Source organism: Acinonyx jubatus, chromosome D4 (genome assembly GCF_027475565.1).
Source record: "Acinonyx jubatus isolate Ajub_Pintada_27869175 chromosome D4, VMU_Ajub_asm_v1.0, whole genome shotgun sequence".
Classification (NCBI taxonomy): Eukaryota; Metazoa; Chordata; class Mammalia; order Carnivora; family Felidae; genus Acinonyx; species Acinonyx jubatus.
The window spans coordinates 69,602,785-69,627,693 of record NC_069391.1 but is presented as its reverse complement, the minus strand read 5'-3'; the positions used below and the strand labels follow the sequence as shown (position 1 = coordinate 69,627,693).

Here is a 24,909-nt window from a genome sequence, read left to right as displayed (position 1 = left end):
AAAAGTCTCCATACTGGTGGTTAAACAATGCTTCTAAACAATCTATGAGTCAAAGAAGAAGTATCAAGGGAAATTTTTAAAAATGTTTTGAACTGAATAGAAATAAAAATACAATGCATAAAAGTTTTTTTAGAATGAAGCTAAATCAATGTTTAGAAGATATTTTTAAATATCATTAAATACTTATATTACAAAAGAATAAAGATCTCCAATCAACAATATAAGCTTTTACCTTAAGAAAACAGACACAAAAAAGTAAATTAAGTCCAAATCAAGTACAAAAAAGAAACAATAAAGTTAGCAGCAGAAATTAATACAATTAAAAACAAAAATAAAATATTAGAGAAAATCAATGAAACTAAAATCTTGTTTTTTAAAAAAATAATAAAATTGATAATCTTCTAGAAATACAGTCAAATTAAAAAGAGAGAAACACAAATTACCAGTAAAGGAATGATATAGGAGATGTCGCTATAGACCATGATGGCTTTAAAAGGATAATAAGTGAATACTACAAACAACTCTACACATGTAATTCAACAACTTAGATGAATCAAATTCCTCAAAAACCGTGAGGGAACAAAACTCTCTGAAGATGAAGTTGATAAGAATCCTTAACTATTAAAGAATTTAAATTTGTAGTTTAAAATACCCAAAAAAGAAATCTGCAATCCCATATTATCCTACTAGGAGATCCTATTAAACATTTAAGAAGAATTAACACCCATTCTAAACAGTATCTTTCAGAAAATAGAAGAGCCAGAAAAACTTCCCAAATAATCTTTTTAAGTCCAGCATTATCCTGACACCTACACAGGACAAAACACTTCAAGAACAGAATTCTGTAGAACAATATCTCTCATTATCATAAATACAAAAACTTCTCAACCAAATATTACTAAATTACTAAATTGAATTCAGGAATACATCATACACACACACACACACACACACACACACACACACACACACACAGAATAATAATAGGCTATAATCAAGTAGGATTTATCCCAGGAATGTAAAACTTGCTTAATATTTGAAAATCACTCAAGGTTGGGGCACCTGGGTGGCTCAGTGGGTTGAACGTCCGACTTCAGCTCAGGTCATGATCTCAGGGCTTGTGAATTTGAGCTCTGCAGTGGGCTCTGTACTGACAACTCAGAGCCTGGAGCCTGCTTTGGATTCTGTGTCTCCCTCTCTCTCTGCCCCTCCCCCGCACATACTCTGTCTCTGTCTCTGTCTCTCTCTCTCTCTCCCTCTCTCAAAAATAAATAAATGTTTAAAAATTTTTTTAAAAATGAAAAAATTACTCAAGGTAATCCACCACATTAATATTCTATAAGAGTAAAATCCACATGATCCTATCAATAGATGTAGAAAAAAACATTTGACATAATTCAACATTCATTCTGGAGAAAAACTCTCAAGAAACTAGGAATACAAAAGGACTACAACTTCATAAAAGCCATCTATAAAAAACATACAGCCAAGATCACACTTAATGATCTTGTGAAAGATTTTGTGAAAGTGAAAGACTGCTTTCCCCGCAAGATTAGGAGGAAGGTGAAGATGTCCACTCAATACCCCTGTTTAACATCATACTGGAAGGCTCTGCCATTGCAATAGGCAAAAAATATATCTAAAAGGTACACATATCAGAAAGAAAACATTAAAACTGTCCCTATTTGTAGATAGCATGATTATCTATGTAGAAAATCAAATAGAATCTACAAAAAAGACAAAACTAAACTAAACTAAAACTAAAGATGAGTTTAGTGATCATACACATAGTGAATACAGACGCAAAAATTTCTTTGTATTTCTATATACTGACAATATACAATTGGAAGCTGAAATTTTTTTTGGAAACTGAAATTTTAAAAATAGACATTTATAATGTCTCTAAAGAAAGAAATACATAGCTAGAAAACAAACAAAACATATTCAGTTCTTAGATGTGGCACCAAAAGCCATAAAGTGCTGATGAAAGAATTCAGAGCTCTAAATAAATGGTGACATACCATGTTCATGGATGGGAAACCTCAACATAATATAGATTTTCATTTTACCCGAATTTATTTATATAGCTAAGGAACATAATCACAATCAAAATCCCAGAAGGATCTGTATACATATAGACAAACTGATTCTAAAATTTATATACAGTGGTAAAGGAAGTAAAATAGCTAACCCAATTTTGAAAAAGAAAAGTTGGAGGAATCACATTATTCCATTTTATAAATTTCTATGAACCTACAGTAATCTGGGGTGCCTGCATGGCTCAGTCGGTTGAGCATCTGATTCTTGATTTCAGCTCAGGTCACAATCTCATAGTTGGTGAGATCAAGCCCCACATCAGGCTATGTGCTGATTGAAGAGCCTGCTTGGAATTCTCTCTCTCTCTCTCTCTCTCTCTCTTTCTCTCCCTCTCTCTCTCTCTTTGCTCCTCCCCTGCTCATGCTGCCTCTCTGCCTCGCTGTCTCCTCAAAACAAACAAACATTAAAAGAGAGAGAGAGAGAGAGAGAGAGAGAGAAACTATAGTAATCAGTGTAATATTAGCCAAGAGATAAATATATAGGTCATTGGAACAGAAGAGTGGAAAAACATACACAAAATAGCCATTTGATTTTAAACAGACATGCAAAAGCAATTCAATGGAGAAATAATAATCTTTTCAACAAATGGTATTAGAACAGTTGGACATCCACATGCTAAACAAACAAATGAACAAACCTTGATCTAAACCTTATAATTTATATACAATGTTAAACTCCTAAGGATCATAGATATGTTTAAAATTAAATTAAAACACTTAAAGCATAAGAGAAATTTTCATGATCTAGAAGTAGGCAAAGAGTTCTTAGATGCGGCAACAAAACATGATCTATAAAAGAAGAAATTGATAAATTGGATGTATAAAAGTTAAAAATTTATGCTCTATCAAAAACATTGTTACAGGAATGGAAAGATATAATATTCAAGGATAAAATATTGCAGTTTACATACCTGAGAAAGGACTTGTATCTAGAATATGTAAAGAACTCTCAAACCTTAACAGTAAGGTAAAAAGCAACCCAAACAAAAATATTCAAGTCTTGAACAGATAGAAAAGGGGGTATATGGATGAAAAATCAGTACATGAAAATATATTCATCATCATTAGCCATTAGAAAAATTGAAATTAAAACCAGAATGATGTATTCCTACATATCTATTGGAATGATAAAGTAATACTAATAATACCAAATACTGTCAGGGATGAGGAGCACCTGGAACTTTCATACATTGCTCTTGGTGATACAAAACGGTACACTCATTATGCAAAAAACAGTCTGGCATTTTTTCATAAAATTAAATACATATTTATTATTTCACCCAGAGATTTTACTCTTGGGTATTCACTCATATTTTCCTAAAGCAGTGAACATAAAGGACTGAGCTGCTGAATATGGCAGGGCCAAAAATAGGAAGGCATGATAGTTTTGATATTCATAAACTGATGAACAAACAGAAGTTTGGCTAGGCTAACAACCTGCCCAGGGTCACATGGAGAGTAAATGGCAAAAGTATATTCAAATCTGAGTCATTTATTTTTTTTATCAATCAAATGGTTGATTGATCTTTATGACACAAACCAACATGTTTGATGACTCCTTATTCAGTATATAATTAATTTTCTTTTCACTGAGCTATGCTTTTTGTTGTGACAGAAGCCAGTCTATCCAGAGAATTAAACTGTCATTTTCCACCTCTATGACTTCCCTTCCAGGTTTTGGCAGGAATGTGAATTTAAAGTGAACATATCATAAAGATACATGACCTAGTCATTGTGACCATGATGATCATTCTTTGGGACCGGTATTGATTCCGCAGCAGTTCTAAGTACAGATCATGAGAACAAATTTTGAACTTGGATCAGATACAGTGCCACCTAGCTCAGCAGTCACAAAGGCAATAGGGATTTGAAGGATTTATCTCAATAATAAAACAGAAAACACTTCAGTTTCAGTTCATTAAACATCATTTCATATTGGTATAACAAGTTTTTAAAAGATTCCAGAGGTTATTTATATTTCTAGGATCTTCTTCAAATTCTTGTTTGAGTCATTTATTTTAAGCTCTGTGGCTTTTCCATCGTCGTATTTTAGAGAGATGGGAAGTTCTTTTGTTAGAGATCTTCTGTTGAGGTGTCAGAGCAGGAGGGACCACATTATGATTTTTGTGGGGCCTGGGCACTTTTGCCTTCATAGGCCCCTTCTTTCATAATAATATTAATTTCAAATCTTACTTTTGATCCAACTTTAAGAATTTTAAGCTTTTATTTTTTTAAGTAATCTTTAAACCTAATGTGGAGTCTGAACCCACAAGCCTGAGATCTAGAGTCCCAAGTTGTAACAACTGGGCCGGCCAGGTGCCCCAGCTTTGGATATAACCTTAAATATTTTAATTGTTTTCCTACTTTAGGCGAAATTTAATAGATTTTTCAGGGACCCTAAAATTTTAATTTTCTTTAAATTTTCATTTGAAGAAAATGAAACTTTTTCTTCAATTTCAAAGGTGTGTTTTCTCTCCTGATTTTAAAAGAAATTAAAAAATTTTTATGGTCCCCTAATGTGTTGAGGGTCATCAGCAATATGCCTATTGTGCCTAATGGATAAACTGTTCTTGCAAGCAATCCAAACATTGGGACAATCCTATACATTTCTTAGAGAGAGGGCATGATAGTGGTATTACCAAAATGATAATACTTCTGACTCCAGTCAGCTTAAATCAGATCTTCAGGGAAAGGGTTAACACATAGTTATCACATTGCTATAAGCAAATACATTTGAGTCTATGGATCTTGACATTTTCTTTTCAGTAAAACAAACTCATTCCCTTCATCCACACTCAAACACTATAAATTGCCAAGTGAGAATGAAAAGAGAACAAATAATGAAGGGAGCAGACCCTAGCTTTCTGGGAAGCTGTCAATCAATTATACAGCTTCCTTTCTCTGTTGCTGCAACTATTGGACCAACTGAGCTCCCTGAGCTGTAGTAATCAGCAGTAGCTGGGTGGGCAGATCATTACTTGCATCCCCTACAGGGCAGAGCGAAACTGGTATTTTCCACTTGCAGACATCACTATTCTTTATCAAGACTATATCACCCCTCTAACTGGGAAATGTTACCATGAATCAACCTTTGGTCACACCTCTCAGATATCATATGAATGCATTTAATCTGCAGTTCTCTGTAGTCATTTTCTCTATTTCCCACTTGTGTGTCTTTATTCATGTGTTCTTTCTGCCTCAAATACTCTTTCCCCTCTTCCATTTATCAGCCTCCTAGCCAACCTTCAAGACCCAGGCTCCACCTATTCTTTGGCTGCTTTCCAGATCCTTGCTCTCAGAATTAATGTTTCTTTTCTTTCTATATAAATTCTAGTTATCTCTGCCTCTACTATAAAACATGTATTGTAGTTAATCATGTTGTATCCTTTCCAAAGTACACAAAGATCTTACCTTGCCTATTTTTCTATCTTCCATTCTGCCTGGAAAGTATTCAAAAGCAATTGTTGAATTTGGGGATTGAGTGGAGGTTCTTTAGGTTCGTCATTGCTGTAATTCTTCCCATTTGACTCTTCCATATATCTTGATTTGAAAGATGCAAAATATGCAAGCCCTTGAGCATCTGAAGAGCTAATGCATGTTGCTGAGCACTTCAGACAATCCTCAATGAACTGTTATACTTCAAAGAATCTGTTAAGGATTCAGGATGAAATCGCTCGGTTAAGTCCCTATGTAGGGACTATCACGTAGTTTATCAGGAACCACCAGTCCAGTGATACCTTAAAGCAGGATCCCAAGTTACCTTTGATCACAAAATCCTTAGTAGCTGCCACTGTGCTCAGGAAGAAATGCCTGTATCTCCCCAAGTCCAAGCTCTGGGAGTGTCTGCATGGACCCTACTTCCCACCTTCATCATTCCAACTTCCTTCAGCATTATTACTAAATAACTTACTAAAATATAATAGCTACCACTTCCCAAACATTGACTGTGCTTCGGGCACTATTTGGTTAACCATACATTGTGTCACTTTTCCTTAAAATATCTCATATTGCTATTACCATGTAATTAAAAAAAAAAAAACAAATTCTAAATGGACCAAAACTGCTCAAGATGACTGGATATGTTCTGCACAATCCTATTGGTGGTCAGAAGACCATATCTCTTTCCTCTAGGAAGTCTGTAGCATAAAGCGGAAGCAATTAGAGATGTGGTGAAATGAGGAGTTATCTTTTGAAGTGCCTGAAGCATCCTACCCTGGTGTTATGTCACATGTCTCCTCACAAGTGCTTTGTACAAGGTAGATGCCCAGGACATGTTGGGGCCACTGCTACTGTGTAATATTTATATGAACTCTTGAAAATCTTAAAAATAAAAGGCCAAGGAGAAGTAGTTATTTTAGCTCTACAAAAAGAAGCTTGAAGTTTAGAGGCAAGGAAGACTATAAATGAAAGATACATTCAAAGGTTCATACCTAGAACTCAACAGCCTTATACTTCAGCATACCCAGAGGAGGCCTTAGATTCCTGAGTGCTTCTGCTGTACTTCTTACCCTTCCTTTCTAGTAAGATATAGGGGGAAAGAAGGGAGGCAATGATAACTTTACAAGTATACATTTGAAATTGTTGGTATATAGCAGGAGAAGGCAATAAAACATATTTTTATGATACCACTAGATGTTTAGGACTTAGTCCCTTTCTGAATATCTGTATCTGCGAGTGGATTAAGGGAATAATTGTGAGGACTCAGCCATATCACATCAAGAGAATATAAGCAAGATAGCAAATGTCCTTTCTGTCCACCTAACACATGGGGGAAAGTTTCTGTGTCTCCCTTCTTGTCCTCCAAAGACTGTGCAAGACTTCTCCAGCACATGCATAGGTCTGTATCAAAGTCTGGGAAATTTCTCTTAAAAATGAGGCTTTATATAACAGAAAAGGCCTAGAGTTGGGTTATCAAATACTTGAATTGAGACCTGATAGTGCTATTTAGGGTAGATTTTCAGAAGTCACATGAGATCCCAACTTTCCATTTATCTGCAGAGCTAAGGCCTCTGCAGAGCTAAGACCTCTAACACTTACAGTGCTGATACCAACTGACCCACAGTGTTGTGAAAATTCAATGGGATAATACACGAGGTGTATTTTGCAGCCTGTAAAAGGGCTATTCAATATTCACTTCTTATTTTTAATTATTTTTGAAACTGAAAATCTAAAAAACTAAGACAGTCATATAAAAAGCTCACTAAAGGGGACAAACTTAGCATTCTCTTGGGAATTAGACATAAAACAATCCTTTTAAAATGTGCTTTTATTCTATGTGGACATTGATTTATCATAAATTATTCATTATGTCTCTGAGGCTTGTTTAATCAGACAAAGACAATCATAAAATTTGTAGGTCTAAGTGACTTTAGATATGTGCCCACAGATTCACAGATTATCTTTGTTGCCTGAAACAAAAATCCTGGCATGGGGTTGGGAGTACTGAACCAGCAGGATTTCTCTTTTCTTTTCTCTTCCTTTCCTATCTTTTTTCCCCTGGGAACTCTATGAATACCATTTTCTCATAGTATTCTGTTACCTTTTCTGGGCTTCTATAAGACTACATGGTTCCTACAGAATTAAACTCAAAGGCAGCAATAAAAAAAAGTTTCATGCAGTTTTGCAAACATAAGGGGAAAAAATCATAGATCCTGTCACATTTGGAATCAGAATTAATTTTTCATAAACAAAGCATGATCCATGTAAAGTAGCCAACTTAGATGGCAAGAAAGATTTCCTCAGTGCTACTAAAGAAATCCCGTCTTCAGTAAGAGCATTTATAACCCTAAAAAAAAAGGAGTCTAGAATAACTAAAACCATTTAAAGCAGTAGAGAGAGACAGACCAATTTTTCTAAATTTCTGATTGCCAGGGGAAAAGTTCAAAAATAAATACTCATTATGACACCTAATTAAAACCACCACCACTGCCCCCCTCTCTTCATTGGCTAAGGGAGCCCCGTGTTGTGTGAAACAATGGCAAATTCCAGGAGAAGGTGCTTTCTGGTAAACTCCAAAGCCAAACAAGATAGTAAGCCATCATCACTCTTTGTTCTTTTGAAGGACTTACTAGGGATATAACGGAAAAAAACTGCTATAACAAAAAAAAATTGATTTCCATCGGAAATAGGAATTTTGCCAGGCGACTATGCCATGACTAGCTTCCTCTCTTATATCCTGTCTCTGCCTACTGGGAAGCACTTGGAAACTTTGACCGAGCATCACCATTTCAAGTTTGTTTCATACTGACAGGAATAAAAATGATGCTTGCATATATGACATTCTAAAAATTGCTTTCAGAGCATCATTACCACAATGAGCATTTCGGAATGTTTTTTTTTCCTGTCTTCTTTCCCAAACAGCTCATATAGAATATTTTCCCTCCTCATATCCTTTTAAGTAAAACATCAATTTAAGCCTAGCAAGACTCTAACTGGGGAGCATTTTGATTCCTTGGGTAGATATGGTGACAATGTAACTAAGCTTGATGTGTGGGGGAAGGCTTCTATTGTTTTGCATTCTGAAATTCCAAAAGCAAGTCTAGCTTTGTATTTTTGCCAAATTGGAGCTGATGGAAACACTTCAGGGAGTGACCTGGGTTGCAAAGTGTGCTAGGGAAACAAGTTACTTGACTGGTTATAAAGGAGTGAGATGCCTAAGGAAAAAAGATGCAAGGTAAACAGCAGCAGTGGCAGGGCCTATAGTTGTAACTTTAGTCCAGCACAAAAAAAGACATCAAATGGAAATATACATATTCATATTTAAAACCTATAAATGCAAACCAACGCTCCATGGCCCCAGTACTCAGATTCATCCATTAATCCCAAAAGTTCTGGGTTCTACTGATTGCCCTGGAGCAAGAATAGTACTGGCTCCATTTTCTCCCTTGTCTGATTGGTTTTGGAGCTGCTGTCAATAGCTCCTTTCCCCAAGAAGTTCCCTGTGTCTCCATATATGTGTCTGCCATCTTGAGAAGTTAGGACTTAATATGTTTACATGTACATGGCAATACAGAAATACAGACATAATTCCTAGTGGCAAGTTACAAGTGGAAATCCCTAAACTCCTTGCCTAATTTAATTTTGGATAGGATGTCAAATCTAAGGGGCAGGGCACAAGGGCAACCATTCTCTCATGAATATTCCAGGTATATAGTCTAGAACCCAAAGTCCTGGTTGGTTGTTTGTATATTTTGGATACAAGTCTTTTATTGGATGTGTGTATTTGCAAACATTTTCTCCAATGTAGCTGCTTAATTTTTATTCTCTTAACAATGTTTTTTACAGAACAGAAGTCTTCTGTTTTAATGAAGTTCAACTCATCAGTTTTTCTTTCATGGGTAGTTCTTTGGTTATTGTATCTAGAGTCTCATAGCCTAGGTCACCTAGATTTTCTGCTGTGTAATCTTCTAGAAGTTTTGAAGTTTTGTGTTTTACATGTAGGTCTGTGATTCATTTTGAGATATTTTTGTGAAAGATGTAAAGTGTATGTATAGATCCCTTGCTTTTTAATTATTTTGTTGTTGTTTGGTTTGGTTGTTTGTTGTGTTTTTTACCTGTGGATGGCCAGCTGTTCCAGCACCATTTGTTGAAAACGCTATTGTTTCTTCATTGGATTGCATTTGTTGGTTCACCAAAGATTAGTTGACTATATTTGTGTGGTCTGTTTCTCAGCTGTTTCACTGCTCTATTTGCCTATTCTTTTGCCAATACCACACTGTTTTGATTACTGTAGATTTATATAAAGTTTTGAAGTCAATGTCAGCTCTCCAACTTTATTCTTCTTCAATATTATGTTGGCTATTCTGGGTCTTTTGCTTTTCTTTATAAATTTCTCAATGAGGTTTTTTTTTTTTGTTGTTGTTAATATAAATCCAGGATACAACCTATAGAGTCTAAAGAATCAACATTAAAGCATGTATTCCACTTTCACATTTAATAGAGTAAACATCATGGTGATCATTTAAAAATAAAAATAATTTGTTTGTCACAAATTCAAATGACCTTTTCAGACCCCCTATCTTATGAGCTATGTTGCTACAGGAAAAGGAAGTTCCTCTTCCTTGCTACTTGAAAGTGTCATTTGTCAGACCAGGGCAAAAAGATCAGAAGTAATTTACAATTGTCATACTATAGAATGTATAAAATTGTGAACCCTCTTATGTTTCCTCCATTTTTCTTGAATGATGTGGAAAATGGTACATTCCAAAGGCTAACAACTACTAGTAAAGATAGGACTTTATTTCTCCCACAGATCAGGCACAATGAAATTTGAGATACACCTTTCTCTAAAATTCAAAATCTTTTGGGTCTTCTTCATTTAATACCTTTGGCTTTTCAGGTAAAAATTCAAGGTATTTTTATTCACATTCATATTACATTCACAGCAATTTTGACAATTTGGGGTAACAAACATATTATATGGACTAGAACAAACATATTATCTGTATCAGGACTAGAAATGGGTTCAAATTCTTGGAAGAGTTAGTACATATAGTGGATTATCATTCATTGTTAACTCTCCAAAATCTTCCAATGGTTCTTAGAGCCTTCCTAGAGCTTACTTACATTCATAGAAGTCCTCCCATTCCTTCTTTCAGAGGCTTTCTCTCGAGATCTTATCTCATTCCATAAACATCTTTGTGAGTGACTTTTCATTAACAGGCATGTTCCATATTTATTTAGCTGCCTCTCTTTCCTTCATACCTATATCAACTCTGTTAAACTTTGTAGGGCAAGGATGAGTATGTCAACTTGACCCCATATAATGAGACATTAAAAGCAAATTTTCAACAAGGAATAGCGTAACAATCATTTACAAGAATGAATACCATCAGCATGTCTTCAGTAGGAATCCGTGGTCATACCGTATGCATTGTCACAAGGTAGTATTAGTATTAGGCTTAAAAAAAAAAGAACCCACAGATCTTTACACACACACACACACACACACACACACACACACACACATACACACACACACACACATGCTTAATGCAAAATCAGATGTTCTTCCCATGATATCAGCAAGGAACATCCTTCATTGTCCATTCTTCTCCTCATTTTCTAAATAATATGAGTCCCACCCAATGGAAGTCCTGTTTTGGAGTGATTCATCTCTTTCAGTAACAGTACCATCACATCCACTTTGTTCCAGTTACAAGATGCAGTCGCCAGAATAATTTAATGCCCTCCTGCTAATTGCCAAGGCTAATAGAGGAACTGCTATAGCTCTTCAAATGCTTTTCATTTACATGTTGATTTCTCACTTTCCCACTTGGGAAAGGTGTGTTTGGCTCTAACTGCTTTTGATCTAATGGTTCTGTAGTCTGACCTACTTTCATTTTTCTTACTGCTGACATTTATTTTATTTTCTTTATTTAAGGGCAGAAAATAACAGAAAAGGTAATCAGCATGCATTTAGGTCATTGTAAGTGTCCCAGTTACATTTGCATTTTTCTGCTTAAAGTCTAATGCTGCCTTTGAATGATTTAAGATATTTGGACAAGGGGAAAAATAACACTTCCTTCCTATAAATCCAGAGTGAAAACAAAGAGAATACATAATCCACCTGCCTTGATTTGGGACTATGTAAATTACAACAGCTACAGCCATAGATTTTGCCTGGCTCCCAGACATCATCCCTTTAGGACCAATATCCAGGTAAGGCAGACAGCCCTCTATTCCCTTACAGCACGAGAGGCTTTGAAGGACCCAGCAAACAGAGCCTACCTTTTTGATTACTGAGTTTCAAGGCAGAGTGTGATCTTTGTCCCATGTAGGAGAGGTGACATCCAACAGAGGAATCCCAGAGCTCTGTCTTACTCTCTCACTACAGGGAATAATACAAGAATCATGTATGCTTCAAGGATCATTTACATATTTCAAGAATCAGAATAAGGTTGGTATAGACCTACAAAATGATTAAGTAACAATGAGAACACTGCATCTAAAAGATAAAATTGTGCCACACTATTGGGGTGTTTGGGACAGACACTGGAGACAGACAGGAATCACAGTGATGAGTTTAGCAATAAAAGGGCTCCAGAGAGTGGTAGGAGCTCATCTAAACCTCCGGTTAGAGGGTCTTACATCAGTTTCTCAGTGATGGTTTTCTTTTACTCCTCAAGGATTCGGAGTGTAGCATTTCCCAAAGTGCCTTCTACTTTTTAATAGTTGCTCCTATGGTTTCTCTAGTCAAATTAGGTATGAGGAATTTTGGTTTACAGAAAGTTTGTTTCTTTTGTTTTTGTTTTTTTTTAATTTTTTTTTCAACATTTATTTATTTTTGGGACAGAGAGAGACAGAGCATGAACGGGGGAGGGGCAGAGAGAGAGGGAGACACAGAATCGGAAGCAGGCTCCAGGCTCTGAGCCATCAGCCCAGAGCCCGACGCGGGGCTCGAACTCACAGACCGCGAGATCGTGACCTGGCTGAAGTCGGACGCTTAACCGACTGCGCCACCCAGGCGCCCCTCTTTTGTTTTTAATTTACAACTTCTCTGACTTTTTAATTTGGAAATGTGTGTTGTGACTCTTCCAAAAGAGAGTAAAGGTATTAAATATAGACCAATTGACCAAGGAATTCCCTTTATGGAATGATACTATTTTGTAATTGTTATTGAAATTACATGTGCATATAGTTACGAAATCAGATTTGCAGATCAAATGGTAATGACCATCACAGTCTCTGACCCCCCATTTCTGGCCACTATATTCCTACTCCAGTAGGAAACTTCATCTAGGCCAGTATGTTTTAAGATTTTTTGGATTTTTCTATCATACTCTTACAAAATTATTTATTATCAACTTTTGAAATGAAATTTTGACCATCTGCATTGATAGACTGGGAATTTTAGTTAACTTGTACCATATGTCCATTCTCTCTCTACCCTCTTCTTAAAATAGTTATATAATTAGTCACTTTAATCATGAGTTTTGTAACTTTATTTTTAAGGTTATTTTTTAATAAGTTTATTATTTTTATTTTGACAAGAGATAGAGATAGTGCAAAGTGAGGGGCAGAGAGAGAAAGAGGCACAGAATCTCAAGCAGACGCCACACTGTCAGCACAGAGCCCACTGTGGGGCTTGAACTCACAAAACCATGAGATCATGACCTGAACCGAAACCAAGAGTTGGACGCTTAACTGAACCAGCCAGGCACCCCAAGTTTTATAACTTTAAATGAACACACATAAAAGCTGTTTCTTATGCCATCTACTTTTTTGTCCTTTTCATCTCAAAGTACTTTTAGATTTACAGAAGAATTGTAAAGATAGTACAAAGAGATTCCATATGCCCTTACCTAGCTTCTCTCAATGTTAACACCTTATATAAGCATGTTGCATTTATCAAAATAAAGAAACTAACATTGGTATAATACTAGTATACATCAGAGACATTATTTTTCTCTCAGTGTATTCTTTTCCTGTTCCATGACCCAGTCTTGAATACCACATTATATTTAATTGACTTGTCTCTGGACTTGCCTTCAGTCTGTAAGAGTTTCTTAGTCTTGCTTGTCTTTCCATAACCCCCAAACTTTCAAAGAGTACTGGTCAGGTTTTTATCTAGTGTTTTATCATGATTGTACTGAAGTTATGGATCTGGGGGAAGAATACCACAGAGGTGTCCTTCTTTTCATCTCAGGGGTACATGATATCAACGTGACTTATTACTGGTCATATTAACTTTGATCACTTGGATCAGAGACCATTAGCAAAGTTTCTCCACGGTAAATTACCATTCTTCCCTTCCTGTGCACTATTCATTAGAATAGATAAGTGCAACCATACTCAAGGGTAGAAGAATTAAGCTCTAACTCCTGCAGCCATGAGTATCAAAGAGTTTATGGGTATATGTTAAAATCACAACAAAAGATAATAAGTTGTGGTGGAAGATACTTTGAGACTATGCAAATCTTGCCTTAAACAATCTCTCACTAATTTAGAATTCATCAGTGGATCTTGCCTGCAGTAATCATTACTGTGGTATTCTAATGCCGATTTTCTATTTCCCTCATTAACACTCTATTTATAAATCAGAATTCTTTTGTAAGGAAGATTTGTTCCTTCTCTTCTATTTAGTCATATATGTATGTATGTATGTATGTATGTATGTATGTATGTATTCAAATGTTATTTATATCAATATCAGTATCAGCTCACGTCAGCTCATGGATATTGAATTTTTTCTTTGGATTACAATTCAATAATATAATTAATTTCTTACTTAAATTGTTCCAGTTTTAATCACTTGAAGCTCTTTCAGAGTAACTCTTATGTCCTTTTGACATGCTCCATTTTTTTTAAGGACTTTTCTTATTTTCTGTCACCATGAGATAGTACAGACTCATATTTTTCCTAATCTAGTCCTAAAATAAGCCATTTCTTCAAGGTTTCCCTGGCTGCTTTTATTAAAGAACATTATTTAAAAAAATATCTGAATCCTAGGTGTACTTACTGTGAATGGGGTATCACTGCTTGTAGCCCCTATCAGTGAAGAGGGCTAGGAAATAATGTATGTATACTAACCTATGTGTACACACATATCTATATTTGTTTCTGCACTTGTGTGTATGTGTGTAAACATGAGTTCATACTGATATCTCTGACCCTATCTGGCATAGGTTTCATCCTAGCATTTCCAACTTGCGTATCTGTAACTTCTTTCTCTGACAGTATAAATGACTGGGTTCTCATAATATACATATATGTACTTATTGAACCTACTGTTTGGATATAGTTAGTTTCCAAGTTGCTAAATCATATTCCTATAAGAAAAAAAGTTTATAAACTAAAATATAATGTTTGTGTACAGTTCTTTCTTCAGGCTTAGAAAATCTAACCTTACTGTTTTTCAAAAATATTTAGCTTCTTTTTTCTCCATCCCCTTCAATGAGTTGATCGCATTTGTTTGTAATAATAGTTAACGTATTGTGGATTGTGGCAAAGTCCTATATCCACCATCACAGTAACATATAGAAGAGTTACACTGTTCTAAAAATTGCCTTGTGTGATCCATTTGTAGTCTACTCTTCCCTTGCTACCAATTCCTGGCAAGGGAATTGCCTGCTACCATTTGCCATCCCTATATAGTTTTGCCTTTTCCAGAGTGCTATATAAAGTAAATCATACAATATATAGACTTTTGGGTCTGGTTTCTTTCACTTAGCTAAATACATTTATATTTTGGCCATGTCGTTGAGTGAATTAATAGTTTTTTGTTTTTTGTTTTTTTTTATTGCTGAGCAATATTCCAATGTATGGATATACCCAGTTTGTTTATCCATTCACCCACTAGAAGGACATCTGGGTTGCTTCCAGTTTTTGACAATTATGAATACAGATTTTTGTGAGAACATAAAATTATAATTCACTTGGGAGTGTGACTGTTGAGTCATACAGTAAAGTGTGTGTTTTTTAAGAAATTGCTAGACTTTTCCAAAATGGCTGTAGCATTCTGCATTTCCATGTGAAATGGAATGAGAATTCCTGTAGTTCCTCATTGTCCCTAGTGCTTGGGATTGTCAGGGTTTCAGGAGGATTTCTTTCATTTGTTTTTACTTTTAACTATTCTAAGAGTTGTGTAGTTGTATGTTATTGTACTTTTAATTTGTATTTACCTAAAGAGATAGACAGTGAAGCTGTTTAGGCACAGAGTATCCCTTTGTGGAAGCTTATTAATTACTTATTCAATTTATTTAGTAGATATAGAACTATTCTGGTTATGTATTTCTTCTTAAGTAAGTTTCCATAGTTTGTGACTTTCAAAGAACGAGTTCATTTCGCTAAGCTTGTAGAATTTATGAGCAGAGATGTATTTTTAGTAATCTATTGTTATCCTTTTAAACTGTGTTGGGTCAGTACGGATGCCCCCTATTTCTCTCCTGATATTAGTCTTTAGTGTCTTTTCTCTTTTATTTCTTGGTCAGTCTGGTAAAGATTTGTTCATTATAATGATTTTCTCAAGAACCAGGTTTGGGTTTCATTGAATTTTCTCTATTGTTTTGTTGTTGTTGTTGTTGTTGTTGCTGCTGTTATTAATTTCATTGATTTCTATGCTAATCTTTTTTTTTCCTTCTGCATTTTTAGGTTTAATTTCTCTTCTTTCTCTAGTTTCTTGATTTGGTAAATTAGGTTACTGGTTTTTAGATCTTTTAATTTCTAATATAAGCATTTAATGCTATAAATTTCCCTCAGAGCACAGTTCCAGTTGTATCCTACTGATTTTGATGTTTTGTTTCCATTTTGAGTGTAAAATATATTTTAAAAATTTCCTTTTTACTTCCTATTTGACTCAAAGGTAACTTCGAAATATACTGCTTAGTTTCAAAATAATTTTTACTTTTCCCTATATCCTTCTGTTATTGATCCCATTGTTTAATTTTGTTATGAACAAGAAGATACTTTGTGTTATTTAAATTCTTTTAAACTTGTTAAACTTGCTTTTATGGCTGAGGATATGATCTATCTTGGTGAATGTTTTATGTGCACTGGAGAAGAATGTGTATTCTGCTATTGTTAACTAAAGGATTCCATAAATGCCAATTAAGTCTAATTGGTTGACAGTATTTTTCTAGTTGTCTATATCCTTAATTATTTTTTACTTATTTGTTCTGTCAATTACTGAGAAGAGATTGTTGAAGTCTCCAACTATAGTTAGACTGTCTATTTCTTCTTTAAAATCTAACACTTTGGGGGCAGCTGGGTGGCTCAGTCGGTTAAGTGTCCAACTCTTGACTTCAGCTCAGGGGTTCAAGCCTGGCATCGAGCTCTGCACTGACAGTACAGAGCCTGCTTGGGATTCTCTCTCTCCCCCCTCTCCTCTCTGCCCCTACCCCTCTGGCACGTGCACGCACTCGCTCTCTCTCTCCCTCTCTCTTTCTCTCAAAATAAATAAATAAATAAACTTAAAAAAAATCTAACATTTTGCCTCATGTATTTTGAAGCTCTGTTGTAAGATGCAAATACATTTAGGATTTGTGTGGCATTTTGAAAAATTTCCCATTTATCACTATGTAATGTCCCTTCATCCAAACTCTTCTTTATGTGAAAAACGCTATCGCACCTTTCTCTTAGTTAGTATTTGTATAATATACCTTTCTCCATCCTTTTAGAATATCTATGTTTTTATATTTAAGTGAATTTTTGTAAATAACATTTAGTTAAGTCTTGCTTTTATCCATTCTCACAATTTGTCTTTTAAGTGGTGTGTTTAGATCATGCACATTAATAAAGCATTACTGGTATGTTTAGATTAATATCTATCATCAAGTTTTCCATTTGTTCTATTTTTTTCTTTTTTTCTGTTTTTCTTGTGTTAATTGAGTATTTTTATTCCATTTTATTTCATCTCTTAGTTTATTATTTATGCTTTTTTCCTATCTCCCTTCTAAAGTTAGCTATATATTTATATTTACATCGACAATGCTGACAACACTCAAAAATCATAATTCTGAAACAGTCTCCTATACTTTGTCTATAGGTTGCGTCTAAATTTTATATTTGCAACACAATGACTTGGTAATATTATTCATTGGAAAATCATAAACTGTGCTATGATTATATGTCTTTCTTCTCAGTTAAGCACATAATCCTTTGCACTACTCAAAGAAAAATATACAAAAGGTTTCCCATTTCTAACATGCCCTAAGTACTCAAAAGTATGCTGCATTTTGCTGTATACTTGAACAACACTTTTCTCAAGCAGTTTTATTCCTTATTTACAATATTTCTTATTGATGTTCTTTCTTTCTTTGCATGAGGGTGATACATGTAATAGTCACTGTATTTTTACCTTGTCCAAAGTTTACAACATTTTTCTACTGGTAGAATCCATTCAGCTGTTTTCCTTGAAGCCCACTAACTTCCCACTGCAATTATGACCACAACTTTCTTGCACAGTATGCTATTCTTTCTTAAGCATCTAATTGTCTTTTTATTTTCTTTTGTTCTCTCTTTACCACATTTTAAACTTAGTTCACTGATTCATTTTTCAAGAGTCCTCTGTTCTCCTGCTCAAATTTGGACTGACTTTTCTCTAGGCCTACTGGGGCATTCATTACTGCTCTCCAAGGTGGAATAAATGTTCCTTGAATCCTCTAACTTCCTCCTTCTAGGGTTACTTACTGCTTTGCTGGAACACTTGTTTACATGTCCTCATAGGAAAGTGTGCTTCAGGAGGCATATGGGTAAAATTTTTATCCTTTACATGTCTGAAAACTGCTGCTATTCTGCTCTCAATAATAATAATAATAATGATAAATAATAATAATAATTTGATTAAGTAGAGAAATACAAGTTAAATAATCCTTTGCACTACTTGAGTACAATAAGAAATTGAGACCCAGAGGAAATGAGGATTTTATTCTGGGGCACAATCATCCACACTAGCTACACCAAAATCATTCAAGACAATTTGTTCAACTCATTTGGGAGGAAAAAATATCTGAGATTCATTTGGTCTGAGATTTAAATGTCTGTCTGTCAGCCCTCTGTAACTCAATATGCGATGGTTTCTTGTTCTGTATAGACTTCTGATTAATTATTCTCTATGGTTTTAGATCCATCTTTCACTCATGCTCCATTGGACTTGCAAATTTGAGTCAGAAGCTTCGTCAAAGTTCTACTAGGAAAAGTCAGCTGCCTTACTTTCAGAGACTTTTGTCTGGATATTTTAGGTTCTGGTTAACTTCTCAACTTTATCAGTTGAAAATTCTATTCCTTTCTTAGCTTCTGGAAATTTGATGGAACTTCTCATTCTACATCATTCCCACCAGCTTCTCTATTATCTTTGTCATTTTGGGTTTATATCAATGTTATTCTTTTAGTTTTATTGTATTGAGATCTTGTGAGGTAGAAAGGATAAATGCAGTTACTCAGTCTTCTATCTTAAACCAGAAGCTTTTGTAACAAACATAAATGTTCTCCCTTCAAAAAAGAGAAGATACTGATACCTGATAAAGTTGATGTAATGGAAGGGCACCCGGGTGGCCCAGTTAGTTAAGCATCCAACTTCAGCTCAGGTCATGATCTAACAATTTGTGGGTTCAAGCCCAGTGTTGCACTCCATGCTATACAGAGCCTGCTTGGGATTCTCTCACTCCCTCTCCCTCTGCCCCTCCCCCGCTCATGCCTCTCATCTCTTTCTCAAATAAATGAATAAACTTAAAAAAAATTTTTTAAGTTAATGTGATGGAAAACCAACCAAACAAACAAAAAAAACCCACCCACAACACTTAAGTGGGAGCTTGGGAGACGAGAGATCTAATGCCAACTCTGCTGCAAAATCACCCCTTCACACATGGATTATTTCCCTATAAATTATAGTGTTTGCCTCTGTACTAGCTCTGATAGCACATGACTCTTACCCTTTTCCATGGAAATCACGACAGTGAAATAGAAAGAACACTGACTTTGTGTTAGAGGGATGTTAGTTTAAATCCTGACTCAGCCAGTTTTAGCCCTGAAGACACTGGGAATTATTTATGCCTCACTGGGTCTCAGTTTCTTAATTTTGTAATGATATCTGCCATATCTGCTAAGAATAAAAATGCATATATTTTTGCTAACATATGAGAAGATATAAAATAAATATAAGTAAATCTGTTATTAGGATCTAACACAAAATTTTACTAGAATACAATGGTGCTTGGTGATATTGTGCTGATTATTCTGATTGCCTCCCTATATTCTTTCTCTACATTTCTCTGCCCAGCTATGAGTCCTGGGGCACCTGCCTGGAGCATTTCTTGGGCACTTTGGCTAAGTCTGAGATGAGAGGACAAGAAAAGGAGACAGAGGAAGTTGTGGGAGAGGTATTTTTCTGCCACCTCATTGCAGGGCAGGTACCTCCCTTCATAAGTCCCAGTTCAGAAACTCCTTTTCTGCCATCCTGATTAACCTGGGCTTTATTAACACTATTTCCCTTTTGGACCCTTTGAATGTAAAGAGGTAGTAACATCTTCCTGTGGTGATAGACGCTGTGTGCTTCACCATCTCCTGTGTTTTGTTTGTTTTGTTTTGTTTGTTTTTTTCTCTTAAGCCTACCCACCCCTCTGCAACTAAAACTTCATTAGCATCTTTTCATTTCAGCTATCTTGGTTTTTTGTTTCCTTCCTGGATCATGATTGCTATAACTGACTAAAATCTGTTAAAAGCAAGGTTCCAGCATATTTATTAGAATAAGGATGGAGAGAAAGACAAGAAAAGGTGTTTTCCTCCTTTTCTGAGTAACGGACCCTCTAACATTTTTAAAAATCAACAGTTTTCTTAGGCACCTTTCCAGCTCTCATCTTTACTCCTACCATGTAATCCAATTTTGCAACAAATATTTTCCCAAGCATCCAACTGCAGCACCTGGCTGTGCAATCAGACTGGTAGCAAAAGTGATATGGGGTGGCTTTTAGTGGTGGTGGCGGGGAGACGATGTTAATCTCTTTGATAATCGACCTTAGCTTTCTGCATCTTGATACAAAGATCTGACATTTGCTTAATGCAATGCAAGTCCACAAAAAAACAGCTTCCTATTTTCAACTTCCAAACTGATTGTCAAGTCTAAGTTCTTCCTATGTAGTAATTCCTGAGCTGCCTCTGTCATTGTGTCTTTTCTGTCCTGCCTAAAACCAATCAGAAGAAATTTTACCTGTATCATTAGTAGGACCCTACAACAGTACAACAGGTCATGTGCCTGCCTTGTGTTGTAAGTCCAGTACTTCCTATATGCAGCAGAACTCCAATGCAGATGAAGCTGTTGTGAATTTATCAGAACTCTTGTCTTCTATAAACTGAAGATATAGTATGCAAACATAAATCAATAAATAATTAAATACAAGTAGAGTTACTGTCATTTGATGAGCTCATTTGATAGGGCACAAAGAGCTGTTTGTCAAATATAATTACAATCATTCTCCCAAGAAGAAGCAGAGACTTCCTCGAAAAAAAGAACCTAGGTGTTCTTTGGGGGCACCTGGGTGGCTCTCAGTTGGTTAAGCATCCAACTCTTGATTTCCGCTCAGGTCATGAACTCACACTTCATGAGATCGAGCCCCATATTGGGCTGTGTGTTGACAGCACAGAACACCTTGGTATTCATTCATATTCTCTCTCTCTCTCTCTCTCTCTCTCTCTCTCTCTCTCCCTCTCCCTCTCCCTCTCCCTCTCCCTCTTCTGCTCCCTCTCCATCTCCTTCTCTCTCTGCCCCTCCCAGGTTTGCTCTCTCTCTCTCTCTTTATCTCGCAAATTAAATAAAAATAAACATTACAAAAATAAAAAAGAACCAAGGTGTTCTTTGAATCTAAGAGGGAGAGAACTTACCAAACTGGGTGGAGAGATTCCTTGAAGGCTAAAATACATGGAGGGTAAAAACTTGAGCCTGATGTAAGGTGAAGAGGCAGTTTGGCTGAAATGAAAGGAGCAAAACAACAATAACAATTTTTAAAAGTACATTGGCAAATAAACACAAGGAGTGATCTTAAACATTGATGTTTTATATTTTAAGTTTATAAAGAAAAAATTTTAAAGAACATGAGATACTTCCCAGTAACACAGCAAAATGTTTATAGCCCTGAATTCCATGGGATTCAAATGTAGTGACATAGCTTTAACAGAGTTTCAAGACAGGACTACCACTCACTGCTTTTGAGGGCCTTCCTTCTGTCATTTACCCATAATTCTGCGAACTTTTTAAATAAAACTCAATATTGTTTAAGGAAATATGGTTTCATTCATGGAACTTTGCTATGTAGAAATACTCTAATGAAGACCAATTGGTAAATCTTGATATAACATATAATCTGTTCCAAAGCCCCATATTTTTTCTGTTTTATTTATATATTTATGAATATAGTTATTTTCTAATATTTTAGAGAAAATTTTAAGACACATAAAAGTAAAATATATAATATAAAGTTGTCCCATCATCATGGCCCAAATTTTATATACACTGACACTGTATCATATTTTAAGTGTTTTTAAATAAATAAATCATTACACGAAAAATGATGTTCACTAGAGTTCCCTCCTCAACCTTATTCAACTTCCTTTCTTCACAAAGTTTATAGCTATCCTGAATTTGATGTCCACCTTTCTGTTCATGTTTTATTTACTGATTTATTGCTATTTTTAGTTTTCTACATTCACATACAAAAGTAAACAATAAAGATAAATGTTTTCTTTTTTTTTTTTTTTTAAATATGCAGTATTAGGGCACCTGGGTGGCTCAGTCCATTGAGTGTTCAACTCTTGATTTTGGCTAGGGTTATGATCCCAGGGTCATGGGATAGAGCCCTGCGTTGGGCTCTGCACTGAGCATGGAGCCTGATTTAGATTCGCTCTCTCTCTCTGTCTCTCTCTCTCTCCCCTGCTTATACTCTCTCTCTCTCTCTCTAAAATAAATAAAAATAAATAAATAATATGAAATATTGATATATAAACTTTTTAAACTTTTTCAGTTATTTAACAGCTGTAAGTTAGTGTTTCATATGATTGCATCATACTTTACTTACTCATTCTTCTACTGTTACTATGAAAACTTTGTGCATATAGCATTGTCCATAGGTGAAAGAATATCTCTTGGGCATTTACTTCAATGGGAAATTATTGGGCCACATTATAAACATGTTTTATTTTGCTAGAAACCATCAGCTTTCCCCACAAAGTGGTTGTGCTAATGAACATGCCCTCCATGAGAATATGAGAATTCAAGTTACTACTTTCTCTCCATCCCTTGATGTTGTGATACTCCTTAACTTTTCTGCCACACTAACTGGTGTGAAATACAACTCCATGGTTGTTTTAACTCATTATTTCTTGATTTCTAGTGAAGTTGAGTATACTTTCACATGTTTATTTCCCATGTGTTATTTCATGTTTGCCCTTTTCTAATTGATTTGTAAATCTTTTCTGTATTTTCTGGATACTAACCTCCTTTCCATCATCTACATGACAGATGTCTTACTGCAATATTTCAGCTTCTACTCTGGTTCTTTTGGCCTACAAAAGTTTTTAATTTTTATACACTCATATCTATCAGTTTTGCCTTCAAGGTTAATGGCTTACATGGGTTGCTTAAGAAATTATTTTCTATGTTTTGGTCATGAAGATAATCTCCAAAACTTGATTCCCAGGGATTTTATTTTTCCAATTTAGATCTTTATTCCACCAGGAGTTGATTTTCATGGGTGAAGTGATATAGTAATCTGATTTTTTTTCTTCCATATAAAAAGCAACATGTCCTAATTTTAGTTATGGAACAGTGTTTTCTTTCACATTGATTTGAAATGTCATTTTCATCATCTAAGAATTCTCAAATATCCATGGGTCTTTCTAGGCTCTTACTTTTTTCTTGTTGAACTAAATCAACACTTAATGACACTGTCATTTTCACATTACCTCCATACTATTGCTTTATTATAAATTTTGAAATCACATCCTCCCAATCTTTTTTTTTTTTTTTTTTTTTTGATGTCTCAGCTACTCCTGGCCTTATGGACTCTATATGCATTTAAGTATTGGTTTTGATGTCTCAGCTACTCTTGGCCTTATGGACTCTACATGCATTTAAGTATTGGTTTTTCAACACTGACAAAACAATCCCATTGGTATTTGAATTTGATTAGAATTTATATATTAGTTTGGGTTCTTAACATATTTTAATCTGTTTTAAATATCTCCACATAAAATGGCACATTCAGGAAAGTACTAGAGGTTAACCAACCCATAGATACACTTAAATTTAAACTCATTTAAATTTAATACACTAAAATTTAAATTCATTTTAGTTGTGATATGTTGAAGAGAAAGAAAGTAATAGAATCTTTTTTGCAGTTGGCAGATTTTTTTGCAGTTATTCTAACAGTCTGGCTAAATTAGACATGTGATTTCAAGTGTTTCCATAATCCTATGGGCTGTAAACAGAGTCAGAAAAATTATATGATCAATATTTAGGAGAAATAACGATTAGACATTATATACTTACTGAACTTTATTCTCAGCACTGAGCCCAGTTCTACAATACACAGAAAGTAGTTTCAGAATTTCTGGCCTATATCACTCAGTTGTGCTTCTAATTTGTGAGAAAACAAATTTACTCAGTAGAGTTCAATGTGTTTTTATAGTTCTTTTTTGTTTGTGCGCCGGGTATATAAAGTCAAAACACAGTGTTTAAAAATTACTTGAATATTTTTTTCTCTCCTTTGGAATGGTTATGTTATAGGAAATACAGTGAGGTTTATTTTTTTCTGTTTATATTCTGTTTTATGTTTTCTTTTCCCTCATCTTTGTTCATTTAGTTTTTTCTTTTGTTGTTCACTTGTTTTTTTTGCCTTGAGTATGTGAAACATTAACATGATTCTATTAATTTCTATAGAAATTATATGCAGGGAAATGTCACCCTATATCCCTTTCAACTCATTCATACACATCACTTCTAACAATCACATTAGTTTCTGCTTTAGTCTGTTTAAAAAATGAACATGGGTTGCCATGAATCTAGCTAAATTTTAGTTGGGTTACTTCAATCACTAGAAGTAAGAAATATACTAGGGAATAAAAAGGGACAATAAGTAGTCTCTCTAACAAAGTTCACTAAATGGTAGCTAGAGATCTATTAGTTATATTATACTTCTAAGGATATTATACTTCTAAGTGTTTATAATCACTTAGGATATTTCTACTTAACACACATCTACTCAGTAATACTTTTTTTAAAGTTTATTTATTTATTTATTTATTTATTTATTTATTTATTTATTTTGTCTCTCTAACAAAGTTCACTAAATGGTAGCTAGAGATCTATTAGTTATATTATACTTCT

General features: G+C 34.8%; 1 long non-coding RNA gene across 2 annotated transcripts in view; it reads right to left on the bottom strand.

Moving 5' to 3' along the window:
• Positions 1-10,254: 10,254 nt before the first annotated feature.
• The window catches only part of LOC128312220 (uncharacterized), a 173,364-nt gene continuing 158,709 nt past the window's right edge, over positions 10,255-24,909 (bottom strand). For both annotated transcript variants that reach the window (XR_008291227.1, XR_008291228.1), the window contains 2 exons: positions 21,411-21,495; positions 10,255-11,925 (listed from right to left, as the gene is read on the bottom strand). This is a non-coding gene — a long non-coding RNA (uncharacterized LOC128312220). The remainder of the gene's footprint in view (positions 11,926-21,410; positions 21,496-24,909) is intronic.